Source organism: Sabethes cyaneus, chromosome 2, assembly GCF_943734655.1.
Source record: "Sabethes cyaneus chromosome 2, idSabCyanKW18_F2, whole genome shotgun sequence".
Classification (NCBI taxonomy): Eukaryota; Metazoa; Arthropoda; class Insecta; order Diptera; family Culicidae; genus Sabethes; species Sabethes cyaneus.
In genome coordinates, this window is record NC_071354.1 from 125,343,644 (window position 1) to 125,361,514 (window position 17,871).

The following is a 17,871-nucleotide window of genomic DNA, read 5'->3' on the forward strand; positions in this document are numbered from 1 at the left end:
TATGAAAAATATGGGACTTCATTATCTCATAGGTCCCTTAACCGATTTGAACAAAATTGATTGCATATGAAAGAGGAGCCTTGCAAACCCTTAACTTCCAAATTTCATGACGATTGGGCTTGTAGTTTGAAAGTTACATAAAGAAATGTGAAAAAATAGTATTTAAAACATATTTTTGTAACATATAAGCATTAATTCAATGAAAAACATCACACATTTTATTATTATTTGAAAATTACTACTGAGATCTATCAAACGAAACCGAGTTATTTAAAATCGGACAGTTCATTCAAAAGTTATTTAAACTTTAACACTTAAGCACCGTATATTAAACCGTTAAAACGTGTGAATTCAAAACAAATGTTGATTGTATTCAATGTGTGTGATGTATGTGTGTATGTATGTATGTATGTATGTATGTATGTATGTATGTATGTATGTATGTATGTATGTATGTATGTATGTATGTATGTATGTATGTATGTATGTATGTATGTATGTATGTATGTATGTATGTATGTATGTATGTATGTATGTATGTATGTATGTATGTATGTATGTATGTATGTATGTATGTATGTATGTATGTATGTATGTATGTATGTATGTATGTATGTATGTATGTATGTATGTATGTATGTATGTATGTATGTATGTATGTATGTATGTATGTATGTATGTATGTATGTATGTATGTATGTATGTATGTATGTATGTATGTATGTATGTATGTATGTATGTATGTATGTATGTATGTATGTATGTATGTATGTATGTATGTATGTATGTATGTATGTATGTATGTATGTATGTATGTATGTATGTATGTATGTATGTATGTATGTATGTATGTATGTATGTATGTATGTATGTATGTATGTATGTATGTATGTATGTATGTATGTATGTATGTATGTATGTATGTATGTATGTATGTATGTATGTATGTATGTATGTATGTATGTATGTATGTATGTATGTATGTATGTATGTATGTATGTATGTATGTATGTATGTATGTATGTATGTATGTATGTATGTATGTATGTATGTATGTATGTATGTATGTATGTATGTATGTATGTATGTATGTATGTATGTATGTATGTATGTATGTATGTATGTATGTATGTATGTATGTATGTATGTATGTATGTATGTATGTATGTATGTATGTATGTATGTATGTATGTATGTATGTATGTATGTATGTATGTATGTATGTATGTATGTATGTATGTATGTATGTATGTATGTATGTATGTATGTATGTATGTATGTATGTATGTATGTATGTATGTATGTATGTATGTATGTATGTATGTATGTATGTATGTATGTATGTATGTATGTATGTATGTATGTATGTATGTATGTATGTATGTATGTATGTATGTATGTATGTATGTATGTATGTATGTATGTATGTATGTATGTATGTATGTATGTATGTATGTATGTATGTATGTATGTATGTATGTATGTATGTATGTATGTATGTATGTATGTATGTATGTATGTATGTATGTATGTATGTATGTATGTATGTATGTATGTATGTATGTATGTATGTATGTATGTATGTATGTATGTATGTATGTATGTATGTATGTATGTATGTATGTATGTATGTATGTATGTATGTATGTATGTATGTATGTATGTATGTATGTATGTATGTATGTATGTATGTATGTATGTATGTATGTATGTATGTATGTATGTATGTATGTATGTATGTATGTATGTATGTATGTATGTATGTATGTATGTATGTATGTATGTATGTATGTATGTATGTATGTATGTATGTATGTATGTATGTATGTATGTGATCCCAAGCAACAATGTGAGTTTGATTGTACTCTTCTGGTGGTTTTCATGACCAATTTTGGTCTTGAATGTCATCATAAGAGTGTAATAAAACTCAAATTGTTACTTGGGATGACAATTTACAATTTTTAAATTTGCATTGAAATTCAAGAAAATATGTTTCTAACTTTTCTGAATCAATTGTCTGAAATTTTTGAAGCCTCTTAGTGGAATACGAAATTTGAAATTAAAGAAAAGAAAAAACTTTTACCGACTAAATCCCACTATTTAATATTTATTCGCAACAGATACCTATACGCTTTGAAATAAGACGCTGTTGAAGCCTGCACGTCGTAGGCGAACTACGTATCTGTTGCAAATAAATATTAAATAATGGGATTCAATCGAAAAGCTTTTTCTTTTCTTTGATTTCAGATTTCAATTGTCATTTTGTTCACTTGCTGTTACTCACAATTGTTCACGAAAAGCAAACAGCGAAGAAAAGCAGTTAATTTAAGCATGAAGGTATAGTGGTGTATAGGATTAAAAATGAGTTGATTTTTCCAAATAAATTTATACAAATTTCAAACAAATTTTGCGCATCAATAGATGCTCTTTTCAATCAATAGATAGAGCTTAGAAATGTTATATGAAAAATAGGAAGTAAACGTTGCACGGTAGTAATTTTGTAAGATTTGTTTTCGTTAATGACATTTTAAAGGACAGATGTCTTATGTCATGTATCATGTTTCAACAAATAAATCAAAAATGACAAACACTGAAAATCATATCGATCATATTTCCCATTCTCAAGCATGTTTAAGGCGCAGCTTTTGCAACCCTCTTGTTTTCCTAACCCTCCAACATTGTAAAAACGATGCGATCAAGCTAATGACTATCTTTTCATGAAAGTATATTCAAAAAAAGCATAAGTTTTGATTTTCATGCAAAAATAATTATCTGAAGGAGCGCCAGCTAAGAAAAAGTTCAATTTCTCTTTTTCATATCTAATGCTCTATTCAGTTATTTTTTCTAATTCAGATATATTGCAAAATTGAAGCCAAGCAAACTAATAGTAAAATTTTGAGATTAATCATTTTGTTGTCGATATTCTTTGTCTTCAAAGGCGAAGTATAATAATAATTTTTCTGAACTCTTGTTTTTCAAAGATGCTAACTTTTGAACACATGGTATTAATTAATTAGCAACAAATCTGTTCTGAACACATATTTCATATTGTCAATTCAAAACAAGTTTCCTATGTGGCTCTGAAGCCCGAAAGTTTAGGCCGACCGATTATAAAACTAAATAAGGTGTTACAAGTATCTACGCACACAAGGAAAGAAAATTTAATTATTCTACGCAATACGTTGTGAATTTTACTGGCAAATAAGGATTTTGAGGAATACGGAACGGATATATAAAAATATAGTCAAGTTAATTATACATAGATGTTCCTGAGAAATTAAATGATGATTATTGTGACAGTAGAAAGGCTAGGTCACGCCGCTAGGTGGATTAATTCGGGTTTTTTTTAACAGTGGCCTTTGATGATTGTTGGACCCGGTGGCGCATATTCATGACTATTTCGACAAGTTGATAACTTTCTCTACTACCGATGTGCGGCCCACCTTAAACCGGTAGATCTATTGATTACACTGTGTGATGCGCGCAATTTGATGCAGTAGTGCAGCTTCGGTAGTTCTGTTGTGACCGCATTTAACCCTAGAGCGGTCGCGTTAAAAAAAGTTACGTAAGGGGTCGCGTCGTGTACTGAGTACACGGCGAATAATACTGCCTATATCTCAGGACTGACATGAAATAGTAGGTTGCGGGTTTCGACAAAGTTGTTTATCTATTTAAGACGCATCTGGAAACAAACAATAAAGTTTGAGAATTGATGCGCTAGATGGCGCAAATGGCGACCAAAACAAATGATTCTAGAATCTCGATGCTAGATTCTCTAATATCTCAGGACTGAGAAGAGATAGAAGGTTGCTGTCTTTGGCAAAGTTGTTTATCTGGACGAGATCAATCTGACTGTGGACAATAAAATTCGGAAGTGATACGATAGATGACGCTTATAACGAGCATATTGAGTTTTTTGGAATATCTCAGAGTCGTGACGAGATAGAATGTTATTGTGTTCTACAAAGTTATTTGTTCGAACAAGACACATTTGGTAATGCATAACAAAGTTTGAAACTGTCTCACTAGGTGGCGCACATGGTCAAATTATAATCTTATGATATCTCATGACCATGATACGATAGAAGGTTGCGGTTTTTGACAAAGTTGTGTGTCTAGACAAGACGAATTTGAAAATGATCGGTCAAATTCGGAACTGTCCCGCTAGATGTCGCAGTTGGTAAAATCATCTTTCTTTTTGCGATATCTCAGCTTATGTATACCTATAAAGAAGGATTTCTGTCTGTCTGTCTGTCTGTCCGTATGTTCCTTATAGAATCGAAAACTACTGAACCAATCGGCATGAAAATATGCATGTAGAGGTTTTTTGGGGCCAGGAAAGGTTTTAGTGATGGTTAGAAACCCCTCCCCCCACTAAGAGGGGGTGCTCCCATACAAATGAAACACAAATTTCTGCATAACTCGACAACTAATCAAGCAAATAGAACAAAATTTGGCATGTGGGTGTTTTCGGCTCTTTATAAGGGGAATTATAACTCCTCTCCTCTTTAAAAGGGGGGGCTTCCATACAAATTTCCTCATAACTCGAGAACTAATCAAGCAAATAAAACCAAATTTGGCATGTGAAGGTTTTCGAGCGCAAGAATATTTTCTATAGTAAATTAGAACCCCTCCCCACTTTAAGAGGGGGGGCTCCTGTACCAAAGAAACAATTTTCCTCATAACTCGAGAAGTAATTAAGCAAATGGAGCCAAATTTGGCATGTGGGTGTTTTTGGAGACAAAATTTTTTTCTATGATGAATTGGGACCTCTCCCCGTTTTAGGAGGGGGGATCCTATACACATGAAATACAAATTTCCTCATAACTGAAGAACTAATCAAGCAAATGGAACAAAATTTGGCATGTGAAAGTTTTCGAGGGCAAGAATATTTTCTATGGTGAATAAGGACCCCTTCCCACTTTAAGAGGGGGGCTCCTATACAAACTAAATACAAATTTCCTCATAACTCGAGAACTAATCAAGCAAATGGAACAAAATTTGGCACGTGGGTGTTTTTGGAGACAAAATTTTTTTCTATGATGAATTGGGACCCCTCCCCACTTTAGGAAGAGGGGCTCCTATACAAATGAAATGCAAATTTCCTCATAACTCGAGAACTAATCAAGCACATAGAACCAAATTTGGCACGTGGAGGTTTCTGGAGGCAAAAATATTTTCTATGGTGAATTAGGACCCCTCCCAACTTTAAGAGGGGGTGCTTCTACACAAATGAAATACAAATTTCCTAATTCGAGAACTAATCAAGCAAATGGAACCATATTTGGCATGTGGGTGTTTTTTGGAGGCAACCATTTTTTCTATGATGAATTAGGACCCCTTACCTTTTTAAGAGGGGGGGCTCTCATACAAACGAAATACAAATTTCCTCATAACTCTAGAACTAATCAAGCAAATGGAACCAAATTTATCATGTGGGTGTTATTGTAGGCAAGAATATTTTCTTTGGTATATTTTCTATGGATTTCCCCACTTTAAGAGGGGGGGGGGGGCTCCTATACAAATGAAAAACAAATTTCCTCCTAACTCGAGAACTAATCAAGCAAATGGAACCAAATTTGACATGTAAGTGGTTTTGGACGCAAGATTTTTTTCTATGGTGAATTGAGACCCCTCTCTTCTTTAGAAAGCGAGTTATGGCCCATCTCCCCTTTAAGAGGGTGGGCTTCCATACAAATGAAATGCAAATTGCCTCTTATCTCGAGAACTAATCAATCGAATGGAACCAAATTTGGCATGTGGGAGTTTTAGATGGCAGAAATATTTTCTATGGTGAATTACGACCCCTTCCCCTTTTATGAGGGGAGCTCCCATACAAATGAAATTCAAATTTCCTTATAACTTGAGAACTAATCAAGCAAATGGAACCAAATTTGGCATGTGGGAGATTTTGGAGTCTTGAATTTATTTTACGATAGTTAGAGACCTCTCATCCCTGTGGTAGGGGGATATGGACTCTCATACAAATAAAACAGAAATTTTTGCGAAACTCAAAAACTAATCGAACTCGAGAAATTCGAGACTCTTCCATAAAACATTAGTCAATACAAGATCACAAAAACTATCCATAGTAACACTAGATAATTCAGGATGAGACGGTCGCGAGTGTTGCCGGTGACCCGCCGTCGGAAGCGCCGCCCACTGGGGGGCTTGCAAAACTCGAGATTGTGACAAAGATCATCCGAGATTCATGATTTATGTACAACACAGGTTAATTTGTGGCAATACGAAGTGTGTCGGGTCAGCTAGTGTCGAATAAATGGTAAAATGGCTTATCTGGTCTGGAAGAGAACACCAAAATATTTGCAAATAGTATTCATTTGGCGTTTTTCCCAAAACAGAGTTTGTGAATCATCGACAATGTTGACAAACTGAATAATGCACATATCTCACCTAGAAATACATGATACTTATTCAACTTACCCAAGTAGCACACTTAAGATACTTTTATTTATATCAATTTATTAACGACTCACATTAGTTGTATAACAATTAGTTGTACAGTTTTATAATGAGTATGTTATTAGGGAAGTTTGCTATGGTATGTTGAGGTAATGCTTTAAACATTAGAATGTTAGAATTATGTTGACACTTACCATAAAACAATACAAAACGAGCATTTGTTTGTTTTATTTCCTGCTATGATAATGAGAATGAAAAATGTGCATTAGATTCCTAACAATCCCGTAATATTCTTATTACGGTCACTTATATCATACAGGAAATAACACACACGTAATACAAGGAAAGAGTAAAGAATTCGATGAAAAAAAAAAAATCAGAGGGGTTGTGTACAAGACACGACCGCATATATAGGTGACGCAGGACTACGTAAGTCTCTTTGTAGTGATAGTAGCATGTATTCATGTTTGTAATCATTCGATTCTCCATGTATACATGCTATATGCAACATATATACATGCTACATGCGTTGTATGTAACATTTATCAAAGTAGTAACATTGCATACGTTCAATTCTCAAAAGATTGCGCATTTGAAAACAATTTAACAAAATCAAGAACACAAACTATTACTTTCCTGCTACCTTACTGAAATTAAAGATTGTTTTTATTATCCATGGTTTCCCACGTTGAAGGGATTTTACCAATTCAATCCTATTTTATTAACAGCTCATCTTTTCACTACACTTCTAATGATATCGATCATATTTCCCATTCTCAAGCATGTTTAAGGCGCAGCTTTTGCAACCCTCTTGTTTTCCTAACCCTCCAACATTGTAAAAACGATGCGATCAAGCTAATGACTATCTTTTCATGAAAGTATATTCAAAAAAAGCATAAGTTTTGATTTTCATGCAAAAATAATTATCTGAAGGAGCGCCAGCTAAGAAAAAGTTCAATTTCTCTTTTTCATATCTAATGCTCTATTCAGTTATTTTTTCTAATTCAGATATATTGCAAAATTGAAGCCAAGCAAACTAATAGTAAAATTTTGAGATTAATCATTTTGTTGTCGATATTCTTTGTCTTCAAAGGCGAAGTATAATAATAATTTTTCTGAACTCTTGTTTTTCAAAGATGCTAACTTTTGAACACATGGTATTAATTAATTAGCAACAAATCTGTTCTGAACACATATTTCATATTGTCAATTCAAAACAAGTTTCCTATGTGGCTCTGAAGCCCGAAAGTTTAGGCCGACCGATTATAAAACTAAATAAGGTGTTACAAGTATCTACGCACACAAGGAAAGAAAATTTAATTATTCTACGCAATACGTTGTGAATTTTACTGGCAAATAAGGATTTTGAGGAATACGGAACGGATATATAAAAATATAGTCAAGTTAATTATACATAGATGTTCCTGAGAAATTAAATGATGATTATTGTGACAGTAGAAAGGCTAGGTCACGCCGCTAGGTGGATTAATTCGGGTTTTTTTTAACAGTGGCCTTTGATGATTGTTGGACCCGGTGGCGCATATTCATGACTATTTCGACAAGTTGATAACTTTCTCTACTACCGATGTGCGGCCCACCTTAAACCGGTAGATCTATTGATTACACTGTGTGATGCGCGCAATTTGATGCAGTAGTGCAGCTTCGGTAGTTCTGTTGTGACCGCATTTAACCCTAGAGCGGTCGCGTTAAAAAAAGTTACGTAAGGGGTCGCGTCGTGTACTGAGTACACGGCGAATAATACTGCCTATATCTCAGGACTGACATGAAATAGTAGGTTGCGGGTTTCGACAAAGTTGTTTATCTATTTAAGACGCATCTGGAAACAAACAATAAAGTTTGAGAATTGATGCGCTAGATGGCGCAAATGGCGACCAAAACAAATGATTCTAGAATCTCGATGCTAGATTCTCTAATATCTCAGGACTGAGAAGAGATAGAAGGTTGCTGTCTTTGGCAAAGTTGTTTATCTGGACGAGATCAATCTGACTGTGGACAATAAAATTCGGAAGTGATACGATAGATGACGCTTATAACGAGCATATTGAGTTTTTTGGAATATCTCAGAGTCGTGACGAGATAGAATGTTATTGTGTTCTACAAAGTTATTTGTTCGAACAAGACACATTTGGTAATGCATAACAAAGTTTGAAACTGTCTCACTAGGTGGCGCACATGGTCAAATTATAATCTTATGATATCTCATGACCATGATACGATAGAAGGTTGCGGTTTTTGACAAAGTTGTGTGTCTAGACAAGACGAATTTGAAAATGATCGGTCAAATTCGGAACTGTCCCGCTAGATGTCGCAGTTGGTAAAATCATCTTTCTTTTTGCGATATCTCAGCTTATGTATACCTATAAAGAAGGATTTCTGTCTGTCTGTCTGTCTGTCCGTATGTTCCTTATAGAATCGAAAACTACTGAACCAATCGGCATGAAAATATGCATGTAGAGGTTTTTTGGGGCCAGGAAAGGTTTTAGTGATGGTTAGAAACCCCTCCCCCCACTAAGAGGGGGTGCTCCCATACAAATGAAACACAAATTTCTGCATAACTCGACAACTAATCAAGCAAATAGAACAAAATTTGGCATGTGGGTGTTTTCGGCTCTTTATAAGGGGAATTATAACTCCTCTCCTCTTAAAAAGGGGGGACTTCCATACAAATTTCCTCATAACTCGAGAACTAATCAAGCAAATAAAACCAAATTTGGCATGTGAAGGTTTTCGAGCGCAAGAATATTTTCTATAGTAAATTAGAACCCCTCCCCACTTTAAGAGGGGGGGCTCCTGTACCAAAGAAACAATTTTCCTCATAACTCGAGAAGTAATTAAGCAAATGGAGCCAAATTTGGCATGTGGGTGTTTTTGGAGACAAAATTTTTTTCTATGATGAATTGGGACCTCTCCCCGTTTTAGGAGGGGGGATCCTATACACATGAAATACAAATTTCCTCATAACTGAAGAACTAATCAAGCAAATGGAACAAAATTTGGCATGTGAAAGTTTTCGAGGGCAAGAATATTTTCTATGGTGAATAAGGACCCCTTCCCACTTTAAGAGGGGGGCTCCTATACAAACTAAATACAAATTTCCTCATAACTCGAGAACTAATCAAGCAAATGGAACAAAATTTGGCACGTGGGTGTTTTTGGAGACAAAATTTTTTTCTATGATGAATTGGGACCCCTCCCCACTTTAGGAAGAGGGGCTCCTATACAAATGAAATGCAAATTTCCTCATAACTCGAGAACTAATCAAGCACATAGAACCAAATTTGGCACGTGGAGGTTTCTGGAGGCAAAAATATTTTCTATGGTGAATTAGGACCCCTCCCAACTTTAAGAGGGGGTGCTTCTACACAAATGAAATACAAATTTCCTAATTCGAGAACTAATCAAGCAAATGGAACCATATTTGGCATGTGGGTGTTTTTTGGAGGCAACCATTTTTTCTATGATGAATTAGGACCCCTTACCTTTTTAAGAGGGGGGGCTCTCATACAAACGAAATACAAATTTCCTCATAACTCTAGAACTAATCAAGCAAATGGAACCAAATTTATCATGTGGGTGTTATTGTAGGCAAGAATATTTTCTTTGGTATATTTTCTATGGATTTCCCCACTTTAAGAGGGGGAGGGGGGGCTCCTATACAAATGAAAAACAAATTTCCTCCTAACTCGAGAACTAATCAAGCAAATGGAACCAAATTTGACATGTAAGTGGTTTTGGACGCAAGATTTTTTTCTATGGTGAATTGAGACCCCTCTCTTCTTTAGAAAGCGAGTTATGGCCCATCTCCCCTTTAAGAGGGTGGGCTTCCATACAAATGAAATGCAAATTGCCTCTTATCTCGAGAACTAATCAATCGAATGGAACCAAATTTGGCATGTGGGAGTTTTAGATGGCAGAAATATTTTCTATGGTGAATTACGACCCCTTCCCCTTTTATGAGGGGAGCTCCCATACAAATGAAATTCAAATTTCCTTATAACTTGAGAACTAATCAAGCAAATGGAACCAAATTTGGCATGTGGGAGATTTTGGAGTCTTGAATTTATTTTACGATAGTTAGAGACCTCTCATCCCTGTGGTAGGGGGATATGGACTCTCATACAAATAAAACAGAAATTTTTGCGAAACTCAAAAACTAATCGAACTCGAGAAATTCGAGACTCTTCCATAAAACATTAGTCAATACAAGATCACAAAAACTATCCATAGTAACACTAGATAATTCAGGATGAGACGGTCGCGAGTGTTGCCGGTGACCCGCCGTCGGAAGCGCCGCCCACTGGGGGGCTTGCAAAACTCGAGATTGTGACAAAGATCATCCGAGATTCATGATTTATGTACAACACAGGTTAATTTGTGGCAATACGAAGTGTGTCGGGTCAGCTAGTGTCGAATAAATGGTAAAATGGCTTATCTGGTCTGGAAGAGAACACCAAAATATTTGCAAATAGTATTCATTTGGCGTTTTTCCCAAAACAGAGTTTGTGAATCATCGACAATGTTGACAAACTGAATAATGCACATATCTCACCTAGAAATACATGATACTTATTCAACTTACCCAAGTAGCACACTTAAGATACTTTTATTTATATCAATTTATTAACGACTCACATTAGTTGTATAACAATTAGTTGTACAGTTTTATAATGAGTATGTTATTAGGGAAGTTTGCTATGGTATGTTGAGGTAATGCTTTAAACATTAGAATGTTAGAATTATGTTGACACTTACCATAAAACAATACAAAACGAGCATTTGTTTGTTTTATTTCCTGCTATGATAATGAGAATGAAAAATGTGCATTAGATTCCTAACAATCCCGTAATATTCTTATTACGGTCACTTATATCATACAGGAAATAACACACACGTAATACAAGGAAAGAGTAAAGAATTCGATGAAAAAAAAAAAATCAGAGGGGTTGTGTACAAGACACGACCGCATATATAGGTGACGCAGGACTACGTAAGTCTCTTTGTAGTGATAGTAGCATGTATTCATGTTTGTAATCATTCGATTCTCCATGTATACATGCTATATGCAACATATATACATGCTACATGCGTTGTATGTAACATTTATCAAAGTAGTAACATTGCATACGTTCAATTCTCAAAAGATTGCGCATTTGAAAACAATTTAACAAAATCAAGAACACAAACTATTACTTTCCTGCTACCTTACTGAAATTAAAGATTGTTTTTATTATCCATGGTTTCCCACGTTGAAGGGATTTTACCAATTCAATCCTATTTTATTAACAGCTCATCTTTTCACTACACTTCTAATGACACGGCAAGCATGCGTATTCATACAGAACCGTATTATAACCGAACACTACAGCTGTAGCACATTTTTCCAACACAGATATCAAATTCGCCGTGGTTTAATCGTTACGCAGTAAAGAATTTGCGATCTGTTGGGACAGCGAACTTGTGCCATATTTTCTGGCACACTTCCCTAACACAGACATCAGATTAGACTAGGTTTAATAGCGTTCGTAAGAAATCTGTTGGCACGAGGGGGCTTTGTCACTCTCTCTGGCGTACTTCCCAAGCAAGGACATCAAAATGGTCTAGGTTGAACCGCGGTGTTACGAAATCTTGTTGAAATGAGGAAGCTTCGTCACTTGTTTTGGCTTACTTCCCAAGCACAGATATCAAATTGGTATAGGTTTAGATCATCGTAAAGAATCTTCCAACCAATCACGAAGCGAGAATTCTGGTAAAACATAGGTTAATTATTTTCAATTTTTCAATAGTTCAACATCAAGAATCCATACTTTTCGCAATTTAGGTCAATTCTTGGAAGATTTTCCGATCGATTGGTGTAAGAATATTGAAAATCGATCGGGAAACCGCTGAGCTATTAGCGCTCAAAACCTTTCATTTTTCGTGACGCTCGCATTTTTCGATTTTTTGGAATGACACCCTATCTCAAAACTTGCCGTAAGACGTAGTCCTACGTCAAAAGTAAGCTGTATACAAATGAGTATCAAGAGAGTGCACTTCAGTCGTGTTGTCACGTTAGCAAAACAACTAGCTTTGGTTCTATTATCACGCACACGTTAATAATTGCAAGAATCAACGTTGCCATTAAGCCTGCCCGTCAAGTTTGCTCCGGGCTACGACGCTGGCCCAACAAGCCAGTCGTCGTATGTTCGAGTCTCGACTGGGTGGTGCCGCTACAGAGTTAATAGGATCTTTGCACTAGCCCAGTGATTTTCCTATACTCTAATAACCGGCAGCGAAGTCTTTCGATAAAGAAGGGTCAAGTTCTGAAGGACGTTTATACCCATGCATGGTTTTGCTTTGCTAATAAATCTAGATTTTATCAGATTTTTTGACGTAGGACTACGTCTTACGGCAAATTTTGAGATAGGGTGTCATTCCAAAAAATCGAAAAATGCGAGCGTCACGAAAAATGAAAGGTTTTGAGCGCTAATAGCTCAGCGGTTTTCCGATCGATTTTCAATATTCTTACACCAATCGATCGGAAAATCCTCTAAGAATTGACCCAAATGAAGAAAAGTATGGATTCTTGATGTTGAACTATTGAAAAATTGAAAATAATGAACCTATGTTTTACCAGAATTCTCGCTTCGTGATTGGTTGGAAAATTCCAATTGGAATACCAATTTGATATCTGTGCTTGGGAAGTAAGCCAAAACAAGTGACAAAGTTTCCTCATTTCAACAAGATTTCTTAACAATGCGATTAAACCTAGACCATTTTTATGTCCTTGCTTGGGAAGTACGCCAGAAAGAGTGACAAAGCCCCCTCGTGCCAACAGATTTCTGACGAACGCGATTAAACCTAGTCCAATTTGATGTCTGTGTTAGGGAAGTGTGCCATAAAAAATGACGCAAGATCGTTGTCCCAACAGATCGCAAATTCTTTACTGCGAGACGATTAAACCTCGGCGAATTTGATATCTGTGTTGGAAAAATGTGCTAGCTGTGTTCGGTTATAATACGATTCTGTATGAAGGTGAAATTAGTCATCATCGATTCTGCCAATTTCAAAAGCAGTTTTGAAGTAGGACTACTTCTTTGATTTCTATATTGGGGTGCACTTTAGAAAAACGAAAAGGGAACATGTAACGAAAAGTGGTTATGGTTTGCACGCTTATAACTCAGTCATCCGTCAACAGATTCTAGAGATATTGGTATCAATCGATTGGAAATTTTTCAAAAAATCCATAACAATACAATAGATTCCATGTTTCCCAAACAGACGTTTAATAATTGAGAAAATATTAGACTATATTCATTATTTCATTATTTTCATGTTTTTGCCTTCCCACGCCAATGCTTCCCTAGCACAGATGACAGAAATATATACGAGATGAGTTATGGGTTAAGCTGACCTTTGATTGTATTTAATTTACGCTCTATAGAATCCGCTCGAAAATTGTTGAGCTTCAGTGGGTGCTGCTTGCTCGGAATAAGGCATCGAAGACATTCAAATTCACCAGGCAAGACGCCAACAAACCGAAGAAGCCACCGACTCGTCCGCCAGCGAACGATATGGTTTTTGCTGCTATCAATACCCAGTAAAATAAATGGATCCTCGCTGCAAGCCGTTAGAAGTAAATCGCCGCTAGCCACAATTGTGACGTTCCAAGGTTGGACACATTTGTGAAAAAGGTTTTGAAATTAGCTGTCGAAAAGCTGGTCCAAACAAAAAGAACAGGCGCTTCCGATTTGTTCAAGGTTGATAACACGGACGAAAACAATATCTTTGCTAACTGCTGCAAAGGCGGCTCCGATTAAAGCTGTACTACTGGAGTAAATATGCGGGTGCCCCGAACAAAAATCTACTAAGCCAATGAAACCCGTAGCAAAGGCACCGAAAGCCCCAGTCAAAGGAAATCGTTCCAGCGGAAAAGGTGCCCGAAATAAACTGTTGCCTAGATGTAAATTTCCTTGATTTGCATTACTAATATCCGGTAGAAAACAATCAGTTCTTTTAAGAACTACTGAATAAAAAGTATACGAAGCAGTTAAATTGATTTTTCTCACATTTTAAAGTGATGTTGGCAGTTTAGTATGAGCGTTCGAAGTATGAGCCCGTCAGAAATTACATGTTTAAACTGTATTAAGACAAACACAACTGTGAGCGCACGTCTGCCATGCTCGTTGCCGTGCCATCCCTGTGTTCAAACAATGTACGGAGTACGGTTTCGTTGTACCGCCTTTCTTTCGTGTCTATGATTCTCTGCCCTACGTTGATCCGCCTTTGTTACAACTTGCTGCCATTTGCTCTGGTATATAATCAGAAGTAAGTCGGCGAACGGCATCATTTTTGCATTGGCATTGGTACGGTGCAGAAGCAGAACAGACAGCAGAGAGTTGCGATTTCCCTCACTGGATTCGGCAAACTGGTAAAATGCAGCGCAGCAGCAGCAGCAGTAGCGGATCATTGTTTGGTGTAGAGTGCGCTGAACGTGTTGGTACCGGAGCATCGATCTATTATCTGCTATATTAGAATATTTGGTTGCGGGAGCGGAAGAGCTTGAATCAATGGAAAATGCTCTGTCCGGTAACCATTGTCACCATTGCCCTGGGAGGTGTTGTTTCAAACATTCAAGCCATTCTGCTGGTCGGATTTTCAACCACATAATTTACCACAACACGTCCTTTTTAGGACGAACGAATTTGTTTATGAAGAGATGAAAATTTTCTGCATACTAAATTTCTTTACTTAAATTTCCAAATGTCGCTGATTCTTTAAATCATGAAGAATTTCTTCTGATTTGATCTATAAAACGATAAATATGTGGTGACTCACCATGCGGTCTTCTAACTCATGACGTTGCTTTAATCTTATTTTTGCCTTCCCACGCCAATGCTTCCCTAACACGGATGACAGAAATATATAGGAGAAGAGCTGTGGATTAAATTCCCTTTGAATCAAAGTTAGATTGTATTTAATTTACGCTCTATAGAATCCGCTCGAAAATCGTTGAGCTTCAGCTGTTGCGAAGACATCCAAATTCACTAAGCGAGACGCCAATAAACCGAAGAGTCAACGGATCTTCGTTGCAAGCCGTCTAGAAGTATATTGCCGCCAGCTACAATTGTGACGTTTCAAGGTTGGACACATTCGTGAAAAAGGCTTTGAAGTTAGTTTTCAACAAGAGAAAGCTGGTCCAAACAAAGAACTGGCGCTTCCGGTTCGTTCGCCTACCAAACTTGCTAGCGAGAAGCAAGAAAGTCAATAAAGACCATAGCAAAGGCTTCGAAAACTCCAAAGCCAAAAGAAGTTCTAACGGAGAATGCGGTCCGAAAAAAGCTGCTGCCAAGCAGTAAATTTCTTCGATTTGTATTATTAACAGCTGGTAGAAAACAATCAGTTCTTTTAAGAACTACTGAATAAGTATATGAAGCAGTTGAATTGATTTTGCGAACGGCATCATTTTTGCGTTGTTTGGATTACAAATAATAATGAGAGTTACGACTTTATTTCCCTGTCCGGATCCGGACGCGGCAAAGGTGATAAAACTCGGCAGCAGCCGATTATTGTTTGGTGTGGAGTGGAAATTACGCCGACCGTGTTGGATTCGAAACATCGATCTATTATTGTCAATTGCAAGGAAAATTGTCCAATCAATAAGTGCGCAATCGCTCATAAAAGTACTATTTTAACTTAAATCGTTTCGGTCTCTTCGGCGCACTTATTGCTTGGAAGATAACGAACAAGTGCGCCGAAGATCGAAACGATTTAATGCAAAATAGTACTTTATGAGCGATATCGCACTTTGAATGGTACAATTTTACTTGCAATTGACAATAAGCTGCTATAATAGAATATTAAATATGCTAGAAAACCCAAAGTTTGGTCGCGGAAGCAAAGGGTTTAAATTGGTGGGAATAGTGATGTCCGAAATTTTCAATTATTCGATTACCGATTAATCGGTGAACCTTGTCTGCACTAATCGATTAATTCAACTATTCGTGCTAGAGAGCTTTCTGACAGCTCAAGCACCCACACTAGCGAACACGAAATACGCGTGTATATACATGATGTTTACCTCATTTTGGGGAACAACTGATGCTGGAGGAACAAACCGAAAAATAGCGATTACTAGTTGTGTTTCTCCGTTTGCCACACTGCAGAGCACATATTTCGGTAAAATTTTTCATCCTGTTCCAAATTCAAGCACATATTTTGAAAATTTGCTGGTATTTAAGCCAGCGGAAGACGAAACTCATTCTGTACCTTGCTGACAAAGGAATGCATCTCTTTTGTTTATTGTTGTTGTTTGCCTCATTTTCAAGCACCAATACACACATAACTGGAAAGGTCTAGTGGTCTTCGATTAGAAATATTCGCATATTTCTTTGCATAATTCGATTAATCGAACGATTATGAACGATTACCGAGCATTATTCGGGGATTATACGTACTGATTGAACTATTCGATTAATTCAACTACTCGTGCTGGCATTAATCGATTAAAAATTATTCGAATATTCCTTGTGTTATTCGATTAGTTGAATTAATCGAACGATTAACGGACATCACTAAGCCCATCTGAAGGACGAAAGTTGACAATGGACACTACGAGTCAGAAATTTGAGAATTAGAGATTAATGAACGGACCTTTTCAGGTCCACCATATAAATTAGCTGAAGAGTTGAAATTATGAATTTCTCACATGTAAGAACACAATTCTTTAATGCGCAACTTGAGCATCTATATATGAAATTCATACAAAAATCACCGGCTTTAGCATTGGGAGACGAATTGCGCTACATTCGTAGTCCTACTTCAAGCCTGCGCCCGTGCCACTAGGCATGGACCCTTATACTTTTTTTTGTTTGAATTCGGTTTATGAAAATATATTCGCTGTGTTCAGATTGGCAAGAAGAATGCAGTACCCAAGTAACCAAAAGTTCCGATAAAAGGGGATTTTTTGGCTTAATCAGCCAACGAAATGATCATGAATAGAACTCTATTCAACTTAATTTTTAAGTAATTAACCGTACTTTCAAGCTCGTATTTGATGATTAAACTTCGAAGGGAATACAAAGTAACTTCTTACAGAACTATAAAGTTAGCAAAAAGTTCACTTAAGTCGCTATATAGAACACTGCTCAGCCCAAAAAGAAACTCCAATAATTTTAAAAATAAAAAAGATTGGGGGAATATTTTCCCACTTTTTTTTGTTTTGTAGATTCATGACATTTCTCATTAACTAAGGCATTTAAATTTCGGTTTACAATCGACTGTTTTGACGTAGAACTACGTCTTACGGCAAGTTTTGAGATAGGGTGTCATTCCAAAAAATCGAAAAATGCGAGCGTCACGAAAAATGAAAGGTTTTGAGCGCTAATAGCTCAGCGGTTTTCCTATCGATTTTCAATATTCTTACACCAATCGATCGGAAAATCTTCTAAG